The 16,314-nt window shown below is 45.0% G+C and overlaps 1 protein-coding gene across 3 annotated transcripts in view; it reads left to right on the forward strand.

Moving 5' to 3' along the window:
- The window catches only part of LOC129838476 (sodium-coupled neutral amino acid transporter 4-like), a 41,838-nt gene that overhangs the window by 3,616 nt on the left and 21,908 nt on the right, over positions 1–16,314 (forward strand). The window contains exon 2 of one of the 3 annotated variants that reach the window (XR_008756853.1): positions 655–15,765. The exons of 1 other annotated variant lie outside the window; for it this stretch is intronic. The gene's annotated coding sequence lies outside the window, so the exon portion shown is untranslated. Of the gene's footprint in view, positions 1–654; positions 15,766–16,314 lie in introns of those variants that run through there. One more of the 3 variants, XM_055905458.1, reaches the window with a different exon arrangement.

Here is a 16,314-nt window from a genome sequence, read left to right on the forward strand (position 1 = left end):
AAATCTTACTGCGGAGGTCCAGCTCAAACACGTATGGAACATGCTTTGGGTGGTCCCCTTCACCACAAACCTGGTCACACATTGTTGTATTTGATTATACCTTAGTAATAGCAGGGCCTCATACATCAGGCTCTTGTGCTGATGTAGCAGTGTGATGTTGTTCCCCTAGATTACGCACCAAATTGCACACAAGGACCAATTCAAATAGGCCAGGTCAAGAGGGGATGTTAATAATCTGATAATAATAATAATAATTCAGTGTATTTTTTTATTTAATTACAGCTGCATAGCTAATGTTTTTATTTGGTGTACAAACACTTTTTCATACCAATATTGTACATACAAGTGATTGTAAAAGTTTTGTATATTTTGGTTTGGCCCATCGCGGGTTATCTGTATCCCCATACCACTTTATCGTTCTCTTTTGCCTGACCCTCGGCTAGCAAGGTATGTTGTCCTTGGCTCCGAAACTGTTTAATATAAAACCGTCATAAGGTTATACAATGTACTGTTTTGCAACCATACGTTTGTTATAGTGTGGACAGTGTAGGAATTTATGTTAACAAGTTTCACAGAGCTCACTGACTGGGGTATCTGTTGTAACTTCTAAGTACTTGTGACAGTGGTTGAGTGAGTGTACATGTGCTCGCGCAGGTGCCGGAGAGCTGTGACTGCACCAAGGGTAACGTGTGTGTTGTCTCTTCGTGTGCAGGTATGTCTTTTATTTTGTCAGAATTATGTTCTGTATAGTTTTACTTGTATATGCTGTTGTGCAGCGAGTGTGTGCACGCAGCACCTGTTAATTCCTTTTGGCGCTCTTTTGCCTGACCCTCGGCTAGCAAGGTGCCGGAGAGCTGTGACTGCACCAAGGGTAACTTGTGTGTTGTCTCTTCGTGTGCAGGGCAAATAAAAAGATTTCAATGAGCAGACCATCAGTTGTGGCAGCGTCCTAATTAAGAATTACACAACGCAGAACGAACCACGCTACAAACTGGTGCCGCGACCTGCCGACTGGTTAGCTCAAGCTGACCACCGGAGCTGTGCATGTGGAGGAGATGCGCGACCCGCGCATGCGCACTTGTTGATGGTTTGCTATAAGTGAATGTATACTGTAAATAGTGAAGGTGAATGTAGCATATTCACTAGAAAATTGTATTGGCGTTTATTTGCATGTTTTGAGGGAATTTGTTTATTGCATTTTTTTTGTATTTGTATGCAGTAAATTACATTGTAGTTTAGTTCTCTATTGAGCCATGGAAGACTCTCAAGTCCATAAGATGAGTTATGCTGGGGATTTTGGTGTGGTTAGTGTGGGTAGAGGGAGGGGTGTCCATGCATTTACACCATTTGTACAGTCAGCTCCTGGGAGTAGAGTGGTTGCTAGTCCTGAGTTTACTAGCACTGGGAGGAGTAGGCTGTTTACTCCACCTGACCAGGGTATCCCACCTCTGTCTCTTGATGTACCATCGTCCCCAGTCCTCAGTAATAATGGGACACCGAGTCAGCTGAGTGACCTTATTAAGCAGATTGGCTCAGAGATAGGAGAATCAATCAGAGCGAGTTTACTGCAGCCTGGGGCTTCAAGTCTTTCTCCTGCCCATTCCCCTGACCAATCCCAGCAGTTTCCCCTGCCTGAACAATGTGGGTCAACTTTTATTGATGCGTCCAAGCTGAATCTGGTTGTGAAGTCAGAGGTTAGTGCTCCACCTTTCTTCAGGGGTGATGGCTCAGATGAGTACTCTGTCCTGGAGTGGGAGGAGCTAATGGGAGTCTACCTAGAGAAGAGGGGTTACACTGGGTCTGAGAATGTTGGGGAGGTGATGTCTAGGCTCATGGGGAGGGCACGGGATGTGACCAAAGTCTGGATGCGTAACAACCCTGTTGTCACAGATGTTAAGGCAGTGTTCAGTGTTCTCAAGCAACACTTTGGGGATACTGTCTACTCAGGTATGCCATTAGCTGATTTCTATTCAATGAAACCATATGCTAATGAGGGTCCACTAGATTTCTGGATTAGGCTTAACAAAGCTGCAGACGCAGCTGAACAGTATCTTGTAGGTGAGGGTAGAACTTTGCCCAATCAGCGCTCAGAGTTGGCAGTCATGTTTGTACGCAACTGTCCTGATAAAGAGTTGGTCCAAGTGTTCAAATGCAAACCCCTGCGTGACTGGACAGCCAGTGAGGTACAGGATCGTTTGGATGAACTGTTAAGGGAGCGTAAAGCATGTAGAACACAACTTTCACAGCAGGTGGCTGCTGTCTTCGACTCCCCCCAGGAGGAAGTGGATCCTGAGAGCAGACCTAATGTGTCATCTTTTTCTCGATGTGGCCGTGAACCAGAACAGGCCCAATCTGTATCTGAGGGTGGGACATTAGAGAAAGTTTTGAGTATGCTAGAGAAGGCTCTTGCAATACTCAGTCTGTGAACAGAGGGCCCCGTAAACAGTTCCCCAAACGTGAGCGTGAGTGCGCTGTCTGTGGAAGAACTAATCACTGGACTAAAGCTCACTGTCAGATGCACCAGCTGTGTTTCAAGTGCTTCTCTCCTGGCCACATGAGCTTTGACTGTAGTGAGACTGGGAAGCGAAAGAGCCCTGGATGTGGACAGACTGGCAGGTCTGGAAAACTAGAAAGCCTACATTTTGAGGATGGCAATGTGGGGCAGGCTAATTTTTCCTCCAATGATGATGATGATATCCAATCTGTTTATTCTTATTTTTGTGAGTCAGTACCCAAGAACAACACAGTAATTTTTCAGAACACAATGAGAATTTCTCAGAATGACAGTTTGTTTTACACCACCGTGCTAGTACAGGATAAAGTTGAGCTGAAGGGGATGTTAGATAGTGGGTCCATGGCTACTACTCTGCGCGCAGATATTGTACCTCGGTTGAGGGAGGCAGGAGTGGTAGAGGGGAACTTTCTAGCTCCTTCAGACATCATACTGGTGGGTTGTGGTGGGACGCAAACTAGCCCAGTGGGCATGTGTGACTTGAAACTACAGCTTTATGGCTTCAGTTATGTAGTCCCAGTGCTTATTGTAGATGGGCAGGTTGATGAACTCATTGTTGGCACTAACGTGTTGAAGTCTCTGATTAGACAGTTCAAATCAAATGACAGCTACTGGCGGGTGGTGGGTACGCCAGGTCTTTCTGGCCAGTGTGAGGACAGCCAGTTCCTGCGTCTCCTATCAAATCTGGAGAGATGGAGAGGAGACTCCATCCCAGATAAAGTGGGCACCATTAAGTTGAAGAGGGCAGTAACGCTCCAACCCATGAGTGAGCATCTGGTGTGGGGCCGCTTACCCCCAAAGACAAAACTCTCTGTGGGCAGTACTGTTGTTGTCGAGCCCAGCACGTCTCGTTGTGTGAATCGACACATACTAGTAGGGAGAGTAGTTACGCCTCTGTGGGGGGATGGATGGCTCCCTGTGAAGATTGTGAATCCAACAACTTCGCCAGTTACCCTGAGACGAAATGCTAAAGTGGCAGATGTGTACCCTTGTATTGCATTGGAGGATTTTGATGATGTCAAGCAGCAAGCTGCTTACCAAAACGTGGCAAAAGTACAATGTGACAGCTCACATGGCAGTCTTACAGCTAAGAGTTCAGTTGGTGGCAGTGTAGTTAATGACAACAGTACACTGAGCAATCTTGGACTTCAAGGCCTGTCTGTTGAGGAGTGTCCAGTTTCACAGTTCTGGAAAGACAAACTTGTCGGTTTAATTGAGAAGTATGACACGGTGTTCTCTAGACATAGCCTGGATTGTGGAGAGGCAAAAGAGTTCTGCCATCGCATACGGCTGACTGACGACCGCCCATTTCGATTACCTTATCGTAGGCTTTCTCCAGCTCATTACCAAAAACTCAGGGAAACACTGGATGATATGGAGGAAAAGGAAATCATCAGAAAATCCAGCAGCGAGTATGCCTCACCATTGGTGCTGGTATGGAAAAAGAATGGGGACTTGCGTCTATGTACTGACTTTAGGTGGTTAAACGCCTGCACAGTGAAGGATGCTCACCCCCTGCCTCATCAGGCTGATGTACTGGCGGCGCTGGGAGGTAATGCCTTCTTCAGCACAATGGACTTGACATCAGGGTACTACAATGTGCCACTGCATGAAGAGGATAAGAAATACACTGCCTTTTCCTCTCCTTTAGGTCTGCACGAGTACAATCGTTTGCCTCAGGGCCTTTGCAACAGCCCAGCTACTTTTATGAGAATGATGCTGACCATCTTTGGGGACCAAAACTTTCTAAGTCTCCTTTGCTATTTGGATGATCTGATGGTTTTTGCTAAGACGGAGGAAGAGAGTCTGCAGAGACTTGAGATGGTTTTCCAGCGGTTGCAGGAGCACAATCTTAAACTGTCTCCGTCTAAGTGCAAGTTTTTGAGGAGGTCTGTTAAGTTTTTGGGCCACATCATTTCTCAGGAGGGCGTAGCCACTGATCCTGCTAAGGTTCAAACCATTTTGAATGTGACTGAGAGTGAGATGATGGAAGCTGATGGTGTCACTCCGTCTCCTAGCAAAATCCGTTCTTTCCTTGGTATGGTAGTATACTATCAACACTACATTGAGAATTGTTCCATGGTTGCTAGGCCATTGTTTCAGCTGACTACAGGTCAGAAGAAGCCTAGGAGAGGCAAGGGCAGAAAGAGGCCTGGTCCCTCTCGCAGGCTCACTGCTGCAGACTGGACTGCCGAGTGTCAACTCGCTTTTGAAGCTTTGAAAGCAGCACTAGTTGACCAGGCACTGCTGGCTCATCCAGATTTTTCTCAGCCATTTTTGCTTTCTGTTGATGCATCTACTAGTGGTTTGGGAGCTGTACTATCCCAAGTGCAAGATGGGAAGGCCATAGCCAGGCCAATAGCTTTTGCTAGTAAATCTCTTAATCATGCACAATCCAAGTATCCTGCTCACCGGCTGGAATTTCTAGCCATGAAATGGGCCATTCATGATAAGTTCAGCCATTGGCTGCGAGGGCATAAGTTTACGGTGTGGACCGACAACAATCCACTCAAATATATTCTTACAAAGCCGAGACTTGATGCATGTGAGCAGAGATGGGTTGCAAAGCTGGCACCTTTTGATTTTGATATCCAGTACATACCAGGGCCCAAGAATGTCGTTGCTGATGCTTTGAGCAGAGAGCCATTTGTCCGCTCCAAAGTTCTGCACCGACTGACAGGAATTCCATATGATGTCCTGCTGGAGGAAGCCAGAGGTCTTCGACTGGAGGATGTACAAGACATGTTCCGTCTCTCCTGTGAGCAGCCCGAGGCTGGCTGTGGAACGTCTATGGCTCCTGGGAGTGAGTTGAGTAGAGCTGGAGACGATGTCAGTGGGTTGGTTTCCTGTGAAGAGGTGTCTGCTGTCCTCCAAGCCCATCGCCGATGGGATGATGGTGCCACAGTGAGGGCCGCTTCACATGTGCAGCATCTTGAGAAGTTGATGTCCATGGGTCAGAGCCCTTTACCTGTCCTTACACACAAGGAGCTGTATGATAACCAGTCACTGGATCCTATCATCAGCAGAGATTTCTTTGTAGATAGAGGCCGGCGCCCATCTAGGAGAGAGCGAGTCTTTGAAGCTAAAGAAACAGTTTATACTCTAAGACAGTGGGGGAAACTCACCACGCGGTTAGGGATTCTGTATCGTGTTTCAAAACACCCAGTGAGTAAGAAGAAAATATTCCAGTATGTCGTACCTGTGTCTTTGAGAGGCCTTGTGTTGAAGGGAGTTCATGATGATGCTGGTCATAAGGGTCAGCAGCGCACATTGTGGCTCACGAGACAGCGGTTTTACTGGGAATCTATGGAGAAGGATGTCAAGGAATACGTGGCCCACTGTAAGAGATGTGTGTTGAGTAAAGCACCTGAGCCTGAAGCAAGAGCTCCACTTGTCTCCATTGTGACAACGGCACCTTTAGAACTTGTGTGTATTGATTTCTGGACTGCCGAAGATTCAAACAACAAGTCTATTGATGTGTTAGTAGTGACTGATCACTTTACTAAGCTGGCCTGTGCGTATCCATGTCCAAACCAGTCTGCTAAGACTGTTGCTCGTGTTCTCTGGAATAATTTCTTCTGCATTTATGGGTTCGCTGATTGCATCCATTCTGACAGGGGTGCTAACTTTGAGAGTTTACTTATTGCAGAATTACTTCAGTTATCTGGTGTTGAAAAGTCCCACACCACACCTTATCATCCCATGGGTAACGGTCAAGCAGAACGTCTGAATCGCACACTGGGTGGGATGATTAGAGCTCTGCAAGCTAGGTCTAATGCTAAATGGCCTCAGATGTTGAACACATTGACATTCTCCTATAACTGCACTGTTCATGAGACTACTGGGTTTCCACCCTTCTTCTTGATGTTCGGACGCACCCCTAGGTTGCCGGTAGATGTTATGTTTGAAAGTGTGCTGCTGGATGGGGACATAGTAGATGTGGATAAGTATGTCCAGTCTCTGGGTGAGGATCTGAGAGAGGCCATGACATTGGCCCAGCAGCATGCCAGTAAGCAACAAAAGAGACAAGCTGAGGTCTACAACAGACGGTCTAAGGGTCACTCGGTGCAGAAGGGAGATAGAGTTCTACTTGCTAACAAGGGGGAGAGGGGCAAGAAGAAACTGGCTGATCGCTGGGAGAGTGTGGTGTACATAGTGGTTGCAAAGAACAGCTCACTGAACACATATCGTATCCAACACCCTACCACTGGACGCATCAAAACTGTGCATAGGAACCTGATTATGCCAGTCAACTTTCTGCCTTTACCTTCGTGGGAGGAACCTGAGGGTCACGGATCTCTATCGAGTGGTGACGTGATCTCTGAGATGTCTGCAATGTCCAGCCAAATGGATGGGAGTGACGCCAGGACTGTCCACTGGGTAGCAGGCCTTTCTGAGTCTTCTGGGAGGATACTCCAAGAGGATGGTGAAGTCCCGGCTGTTGGAAGTGAGGTGGAACAACCGTATGAAGTCCCCTTAAGTGAGGTGTGCTCAGCAGTAGTGGACCAGAGAGATATCCCCGAAGCCTACAAGAGTTCTGATTGCGAAACTCCATTCAGTGTGGATGATGTTACCTTGGTTGAAGATGCTTCGTCAGTGTGGTCTGTGACAATCTACCAGGATTCTGATCAGTCGTCTGACACTACTAGTGTTGAGTCGGTAACTGAAAGTGTGCTGGCTCCGGAGATGCGGATCTGTAGTACTCCCCATCCTGAGGTTAGACCTCTGAGCAGGGTTTAGTGCTGTCTGTGACATTCCTGCTAGGTTTGTGGGTGAGGGTGTTCGGACTAGACTGGGTAGACTTATTAAGCCAGTGGATAGGCTAATCCAAACTATGTCTACACAGGAAATGAAACAGTTCTTGGTTTCTCAGTGACGGTAGGATATTGCCTACCTTTTCTTTTGTAGGAATGTAGGAATCTAAGCATGTCTTAGAAGGATTTGTGGATTTGTCTAATATATTTGACAATTCATGTAACTTTGTCTGTAGTCCATCGGCATAAAATGTATATGGCATTTTTCGTATACGGTTGAATAAGGGATTAGCTACCCCTTATTTTTCCTAATCCTTCGCGGGATAGCTTTTCAGCTGATCGACCATTTGTGGGTCTAGAATTAAGGGACTACACTGGGTTACTCTGTCGCCCTGTGGGTGTGAATTTTTTTTCTTTCTTTGCTTTGTTACCTTTGAGGTAATGTGTTTTGTTTTGGGCCTATAATCTAGTGTAAAACAGTGGGGGTGAATGTAGCAGTGTGATGTTGTTCCCCTAGATTACGCACCAAATTGCACACAAGGACCAATTCAAATAGGCCAGGTCAAGAGGGGATGTTAATAATCTGATAATAATAATAATAATTCAGTGTATTTTTTTATTTAATTACAGCTGCATAGCTAATGTTTTTATTTGGTGTACAAACACTTTTTCATACCAATATTGTACATACAAGTGATTGTAAAAGTTTTGTATATTTTGGTTTGGCCCATCGCGGGTTATCTGTATCCCCATACCACTTTATCGTTCTCTTTTGCCTGACCCTCGGCTAGCAAGGTATGTTGTCCTTGGCTCCGAAACTGTTTAATATAAAACCGTCATAAGGTTATACAATGTACTGTTTTGCAACCATACGTTTGTTATAGTGTGGACAGTGTAGGAATTTATGTTAACAAGTTTCACAGAGCTCACTGACTGGGGTATCTGTTGTAACTTCTAAGTACTTGTGACAGTGGTTGAGTGAGTGTACATGTGCTCGCGCAGGTGCCGGAGAGCTGTGACTGCACCAAGGGTAACGTGTGTGTTGTCTCTTCGTGTGCAGGTATGTCTTTTATTTTGTCAGAATTATGTTCTGTATAGTTTTACTTGTATATGCTGTTGTGCAGCGAGTGTGTGCACGCAGCACCTGTTAATTCCTTTTGGCGCTTTTTTGCCTGACCCTCGGCTAGCAAGGTGCCGGAGAGCTGTGACTGCACCAAGGGTAACGTGTGTGTTGTCTCTTCGTGTGCAGGGCAAATAAAAAGATTTCAACGAGCAGACCATCAGTTGTGGCAGCGTCCTAATTAAGAATTACACAACGCAGAACGAACCACGCTACACTGACCACACCAATACATATCACCGCACTCTTCACAAGATCGTCAAGAGTATGTACAGTCATTATTTTTTTACAAAAGTATGTACAGCATGAGAAATGCCTATATTGATGCTAAGGCTTGAGCAAAGAAGTATGTACAACAAGATCACTGAGTCGTACGTATGTACATAGTCGCATGGAGAACATGTGTATTTGATACCATTCCACTTATTCTGCTCCAGCCATTAACATGAGCCCATCCTCCCCAATTAAGGTGCAACCTACCTCCTATGATTAGTACAGTACATGCTTGTGACTGTAACTCATACCGTACCTTTGTACATTGATGGCCTCTATTTTCTTTGACGAAGCCCAACTCCAATTCTGAAGTACAATGGCTCAGACACACAGATAGGATTGTCAAACGTTTGCCTGCCGCCAGTACTTAGCACCTCTCAACAGTGTTGGCTGCCAATCTCTTCTGTGTTCAGACAGCAAAGACCTTGAAGTCGTCAGCCACTCAGCCTTGTTTAAATACACCATACCAGAAGGTGGCAGTAGAGTTGTTTGGCAATGCATGTCTGTGTGTGTTGCTTTGTCTAGTCAATGTTAGCGAGCTAGATGCGCTAATGTTACTATGGTTGTAAAAAGCCCTTGTTGATACTAGCCAGATGGCCACAGCTAGCTAGCAAGATTACTTTTTTTTTTTATGTACTCTCCATAATCGCATACAGCCCATATATACAGTTTTAGCTAGCTGGCTAACGTTAGCTAAATGGTTAGCATGATTCGCTAGCTAGGTAAAGTAAAGATACTGCATTGACTCTCAACAGCTACAGGCACCTGCTACATGGAAACAAATCCCTTGTGATTTAATTATAATGTTACTAGCTACAGTGGCTTGGTAGCATGCTTGGTTAGTGTTGTGTGTATTGTGCTGCACTTACCACCCCATTTGTTTCATATGAAGTGTGTGTGATTGGCCTTGCTCACTTAGCAAGCTAACGTTAGCCAGCTAGCTAGCTAACTAATAAGATAGTACACATTATCAAACCTACCAAAAAAGCACAAAACTCCTTACCTAGACGTAAAATATGTAAACACTTGCTATAGATTTTCAATTTTTATGTAGCTTTATTGTTTTAGGTAGAACAATTCTGATAAAAAAAAGAGTGGATTAGCTCTCCTTTTTTCCCTTATTGTCACTCCTTTCGGCTTCACCACGTGGAGGTTTGTGCTCTCTGATTGGCTCAAAGTCAAGTTTTTGTCCACTGCCGACCATTGCGATTCTACAAATACACAGAAGGTACGCCTTTTTCTAGCAAGAGAAGGATTGGCCTCCTACTTTGATAAGTACCTATCGGCAGTCAGATTCTCGTGTGTTTCATGCTTAGCAGATTTCACTGAGAGATTGAACTTGAACAATATTGATACTTTCACATGGGTTGCCAAGATCTTTTAGACTAAACCAGATGTTCTCGTGAACAGTTTGCCTTGTGCACTTCTACAGCACTGTATTGGTTTGATAGATTCAGGAGTAAGTGTTGCATGAAGTGGTAAAAGCATGGCAGTCATGTCACAGCTAGTGTAGAGATGTGATGTTCTGAGGAATGGCTTATATTTAGCTCTGTTGCTATGTGGACTTTGGCCTGATGGGAGTCTCTCAGCCTCTATCAGATAATTTCTCCAGCCCAGTTATGCTCTAAATCAAATCCCATAGATGAATCCAACCCTGTGTTCTTAAGGATAACCTGTGTTCTCAGTGCTAACCTGTGTTCTCAATGCTAACTTGTGTTCTTGAGGCAATCTTGCTCTCTCAATGCTAACTTGTGTTCTTTGGTCTAACTTGTGCTTAATGCTAACATGGGTTCTTTAAGATAGCTTGTGCTCTCAATGCTAACTTGGTTCTTAACAAATGTACTATTTGGCTGTAGTCAATATGTATGGAGATCCTCGTGGAAATATTTGCATGTTTTGGAGCTTACCCTCAACCCACATGTTCATCTCCATAGACGCCAGCTCACATGCTCTGACCTGTGGGAATGCTAGAGAACACACCTACTTGTTAGATGATATTGGCAAAGGCCTAACCAAACACCTTTCAAGTTTTGGGATGGATACCTTTGGGTATTTACTGATACCAGACAGGTGAATAGCAGCAGTGTAATGAAGCAACCTTTGCTATGTCAATAGCTAAATGCTGGATTTGCACATTTCAGTTCCCGACATTCAGAAACCATTCTCGCGAGTTGAATGGAGAGAAGGGACACCTAAATTCAACATTGGGTTTAAAACTGATCAGTGGCTGACATTCAAAGCTTTTCTAGTTGTACAGATGGATAAAAGGACTCACACAGCCAACAATAGTAACGAGCTAGTGTAGATAAGCAGTGGATCGGATGCATCTCCATGTAGGCTACACGAGTCAACCCCATCTTGAACTGGGCTCCCATAACACCCAAGGCATTTATGGTGGAGCTGAAATTGTGGCAGGGAGCCTCGGAGAGTGGACATGTAGAATGTGTCACATCTGTGAGAGAGAAAGAGAGGCACATGCCACTCATAATTAACTTGCATGTGCAGACAACATCTAAATAGTTGATTTGTGGGTATCAACTTGACTGACAGGGTGGTTAGGACACATTAATACCACCAACCTTGTGGGGATATTAATGTAATCCCCGGCCGAGTCATACTGTAAAAAAGGGAACTGATGCGTCTCTGCTTGGTGCTGCTTGCTAGATTGGCCATGCGATAGACTAGCGTCCTGTCCAGGAGGTGTACTTGTACATCAAAATGTGCTTTGACTGGTTGTAACCCCTTCGACAATGCCATTAAAGAATTTTCACGGATGTAACTCCACTCTGTGAATTTCAGAGTAGTCCCACATGCAGGAGACCCTTGACTTTCTCCTAAACTACCCTGAGGTGTCAGCTGATCACTGTAACCTGAGTCTTTTTTGACATCATGTTGTACCCGGACTATTGGTATTGAGCCCCCCTTTTTTTTACGCTGCCGCTACTCACTGTTTATTATCTATGCATAGTCACTTTACCCCTACCTACATGTGTATATTACCTCAATTACCTTGACTAACCTGTTCCGCCGCACATTGACTCGGTACCGGTACCCCCTGTATGTAGCCTCGTTATTGTTATTTAACTTTTTTTTTTTAAATAACTCCTGTTTTTCTTAAAACTACATTGTTGGCTAAGGGCTTATAAGTAAGCATTTCATGGTAGGTCTACACTTGTTGTATTTTTAACAAGTGTGTGGAAGGGCTGGTGTATCTCTTGCACTGTATTGATTCCTTATTGACCTTTCAGCATTTGAGGGATTATCAGAAGGAGCATTGTGTTATATCCTCTTTGCTTTTGAATGCCAGTGTTACACACCTGATAGAACACAGGCTAATGGCTTCTAATGGTTCACCAGACGTAAGCATAGAGTTACATAGCAAAGATCAAAATGTGTCTCTCAACACATTCTAAATTGTTATGATGTAAGGGCCCAGACATTCTTCCAGCAATGTTGATGTTGGACGGAAAGAGATGTTGGTTTGTTTGATGCAACAAAAGCGGCACTTTCCATTACCGTCCTGGTGATATGTCATCTGGCCAATCATTCACCACCTACCGGAGCTATTTGCAGCATGTCACATGGTGTCTGAGGTACCAACTTATTTTGGTTGCCTTAAAATTCCTGCTTTCTATAATTGGTTAGAGAGCTGTGGAGGCTGCTGGAATGAGGCTAGTTGGACGACTGCGCTGGCAAGAGTCTGGTGACTGGAGTGCTGTGTACAGTTTGTGAGAGTGCATGCGCCTTTCTTGGGATAGGACCCTGTATTCACCCTATTAGAAATGCCTGTAGTATTGCTGTGACATGGTGTTTCAGCTGTTCCAGTTACCTGCTGGTGCCAGTGGACTGGTTTGGTGTTTTTGTTTTGGAAGATAAGAGAGGTCAGGAGGCCTCTTGACCTGTAATTGACAACCGCTGTTAACCAGCTGCTGTTCACCCAACATGTGGGTCTCCTGCTGCAGAAATAACCCAACTAATAGGCATCTACAGGCCAGATCCTACTCTGTCGACGTCAGAGACCCCTCGTAAAAAGTGAATACGTTAGAGGGGGAGTATTTGCCTCCAGTCCAGTGGGTTTTTGGGGGACCATAGTTGAAGTACTTCCAGTAATGCAGTTAATGCAAGGATCTGGCTCTTGGTCTTCACAGAGACACAGAGGGAGAGAGAGTTCAAATTACTGTAAAAAAAAATACGATAGAAAGTTCAGCCCATGTAGCTGAAACTTCTGATATACAGCAGGAAAACATTGGCTCTTATTTATAGCCCGTTATCCACAATGCTAGGTACTGTATAATCCTCCAGGTAGATGCTTGAGATTTTCAGAATCTGTTACTGAATGAATATTGATTTGATTGAAGATGGCCTCTTATATACAGAAGAGCCCAATGCAAAGTGTTCCGTAAGTTCCTCAATGTCAATAAATGTTTACTGGAACAATAATTACAGGAAGGTTTAATTTATATCCACATTTGAAAGGAGTGTTTGAAGATGGGAATGTCTTGACATGGGGAAATAGCTGGGGTAAGGAGCGCAACTGGTCAGAGGGCTAAGCTGTTGTTGTTTCCGTGGTCAGTCCATGTGTGGTCGAGTAAATATGCATCTTCTTTTTCTTTTTTTTTCTTAAAAAAAAAAATGTAGCCCCTTTTCGTGGTATCCAATCGCTAGTAATTACTATCTTGTCTCATCGCTACAACTCCCGTACGGGCTCGGGAGAGACGAAGGTCGAAAGCCACGCGTCCTCCGAAGCACAACCCAACCAAGCCGCACTGCTTCTTAACACAGCGCGCCTCCAACCCGGAAGCCAGCCGCACCAATGTGTCGGAGGAAACACCATGCACCTGGCCCCCTTGATTAGCGCGCACTGCGCCCGGCCCGCCACAGGAGTCGCTGGAGCGCGATGAGACAAGGATATCCCTACCGGCCAAACCCTCCCTAACCCAGATGACACTAGGCCAATTGTGCGTCGCCCCACGGACCTCCTGGTCGCGGCCGGCTGCGACAGAGCCTGGGCGCAAACCCAGAGACTCTGGTGGCGCAGCTAGCACTGCGATGCAGTGCCCTAGACCACTGCGCCACCCGGGAGGCCAAATATGCATCTTCTTGTGTGTGAGTGATGTAATATGACATGACAAATGCCGTGATAAAACAATGTTTGGTTAGAATGTTTCACTGGCTTCTATAATGTTCAGCTTTGCTTCAGCCAATGTAGTAGTTATTGTCTTAATAACATTGATGTCACGGCTTTTTGTGTTGTAGTTTAGAATTTGTGTTGTAATGACTAAGCACGTCTCTGTTCGTTTGAGTAGTGGCTGGAGCAGGCTTGTTCCAGTCAGTCGCTTCTCCTGTGTGACCTGGGCTGGTCTAGAACCGCTAATGATTGGCTCAGAGACATTAGACTGTTTGGTGTGAAACCCTTGCACTTCAGAAGTGTGACACCTTTTAAGGAATGCTCCCATAGCCAGAAGGAAGTCTGTGAAGATCTGTGAAGATTTCAGGCATGGTCAGTAGGACTGTCACTAGAATTAACCTTTTCATTTAATTCTCCCTGTATTCATTTCTCATACCTTCTCTTTAAAACTTCACTCTGATTGAATTTCTGAGCTTCTTTTTATACATTGCACTCAACTCTGAATAGGCTGGATATTTTCCATGTAATTTGCCACAGTGGTGATGCATTGCCCATGGTAGCATAGAAGAGTATTTTTGTTTGTGTTTTCGGGCTATTGGTGCTTAGTAGCAGATCATTTTCCGTGAATGATGGTTGAGGTATAAATGGAGTTGACATGTCTTCCAGCTTTGGATCGTCCTGACTGACTCAGTCTTTGAATTGTTGAGATAACTTACTTTCAAAATTGGTTTGTTTTGTGTCTTAACTTCTAACTAATTACAAATACTACATGTGAATATACGACATGCTATTTAGGTTATTCTGTGGAGAGTTTATATCTGTATGTGTGAGTGATGTTATGTGACTGTACTGCTCTGCTTCTGCAGATGTCTTGTGTGGACCAGACAATACTCTCTGCTGTAACAGGTGTGGACCAGACAATACTCTCTGCTGTAACAGGTGTGGACTAGACAATACTCTCTACTGTAAAAGGTGTGGACTAGACAACACTCTCTGCTGTAACAGGTGTGGACTAGACAATACTCTCTACTGTAACAGGTGTGGACTAGACAACACTGTCTGCTGTAACAGGTGTAGACTAGACAACACTTTCAGTAATATTTATTTTATTTCAGAAAATGTGGTGGGTTGTGGACTCAAAAGAAGCATTTCATGTGTCTGATTTGAAGTTTCTCTGTGTGTGTGTGTGTGTGTGTGTGTGTGTGTGTGTGTGTGTGTGTGTGTGTGTGTGTGTGTGTGTGTGTGTGTGTGTGTGTGTGTGTGTGTACGTGTACGTGTGTATGAGGGGGATTACAAAATTGGACTGTTAAGACCCCATCCTTTAGCGGAGTGTGACCTTGCGCTCAGCGGCACACTCAGCTGTGGCCCCTGATTGGCGGGCAGTGTCACAACCTCCCCAATGGATGCCAGTTGTCTCTGGCAGGCTCTGAATGCTTAACGGTACGCTGAGTCAACCCATGGTAGTAGGGGGTAGGGTTAGTGGGAAGGGAGGGGTGTGTGTTTGAGGGCAGGACAGGGTAGGACAGTGACCGCAGCATGAGGACGGTACCATTTGCACCCAGGGATGACCACCCGGCGTGTGTGCTCGGCGGGCCATCACAGAACAAACATCAGTTGATGCAACAACGCTCACTGTGCAATCTTGGCCGAGCTTTCAGGATGTCTGTGTGCTGTCCCTCTCTCTCTCTCTAACCCCTCCCTCTCTTCTACTGATTAACTCCTCTCTCTGCCTTCCTCTCTCTTGCTCCTTTTTCATTGACGTAGGGGAAAGGGGGGGAGGCGTTGTTGGCTTCAGGCTCCTGACGTGATTGGCCAGGGTGGGTCCTTCCCCTGCTCTTTAAAAGCCTTCCTCTTACCTGGGTTACAAAAAAGCAGCAGCTCTTGCCTCTCCCGGCTGCTCACTAGCACTGTCCTCATTCTCCCCCCCAAACAAGCCAAAAAAAACACTTCGGACCCCCTCTCTGTCATCTCTGAATGAGTGAGTATGTCTCCTTTTCCACATCATTTATCTAATTCTCGTGTCGGGGAACTTTAGTTAACTTGATCTAAGTTTGTTATTCAAATAGGCACTAAGTTGTAACTGCTGAGAAAATAAAAAATCTTGTAGAGAAAAGTGGAGAATTTTCTACAGTTTTCTTGAGAAACTGTAGATGCACCTAGCTGAAATAGTTTGTTTTGTGCTTTTGAGATTGTGGGAGGTATTTCATTGGTTGAAGTATTCAGTTGGTTTCCTTTGAGCATTTGTTTGTGTGTTTATTAGATGTTTTGTTGCGTAGAAAACCAAGCCACTGCTGAAGTGGGACTTGCGTAACTTGAGTGGTAGTTTGAGTTAGACAGAGCTAATCTTTGAGCTAATGATGTGTTGTGTACCTCCAGTAAGAATTGGATCCTCTGGTACTCTACTTTTGTTGTGTCCTTAAACTTGGAGTTGAGTGTTATGTAAATTGCACAGACTCCTTTTCTGCTACTTCTGGACAGATAAAACGAATGAAGTTCATGTTTTTCCCATTCAGATGATTGATGTCAC

The sequence above is a fragment of the Salvelinus fontinalis genome, chromosome 39 (genome assembly GCF_029448725.1).
Source record: "Salvelinus fontinalis isolate EN_2023a chromosome 39, ASM2944872v1, whole genome shotgun sequence".
Lineage (NCBI taxonomy): Eukaryota > Metazoa > Chordata > Actinopteri > Salmoniformes > Salmonidae > Salvelinus > Salvelinus fontinalis.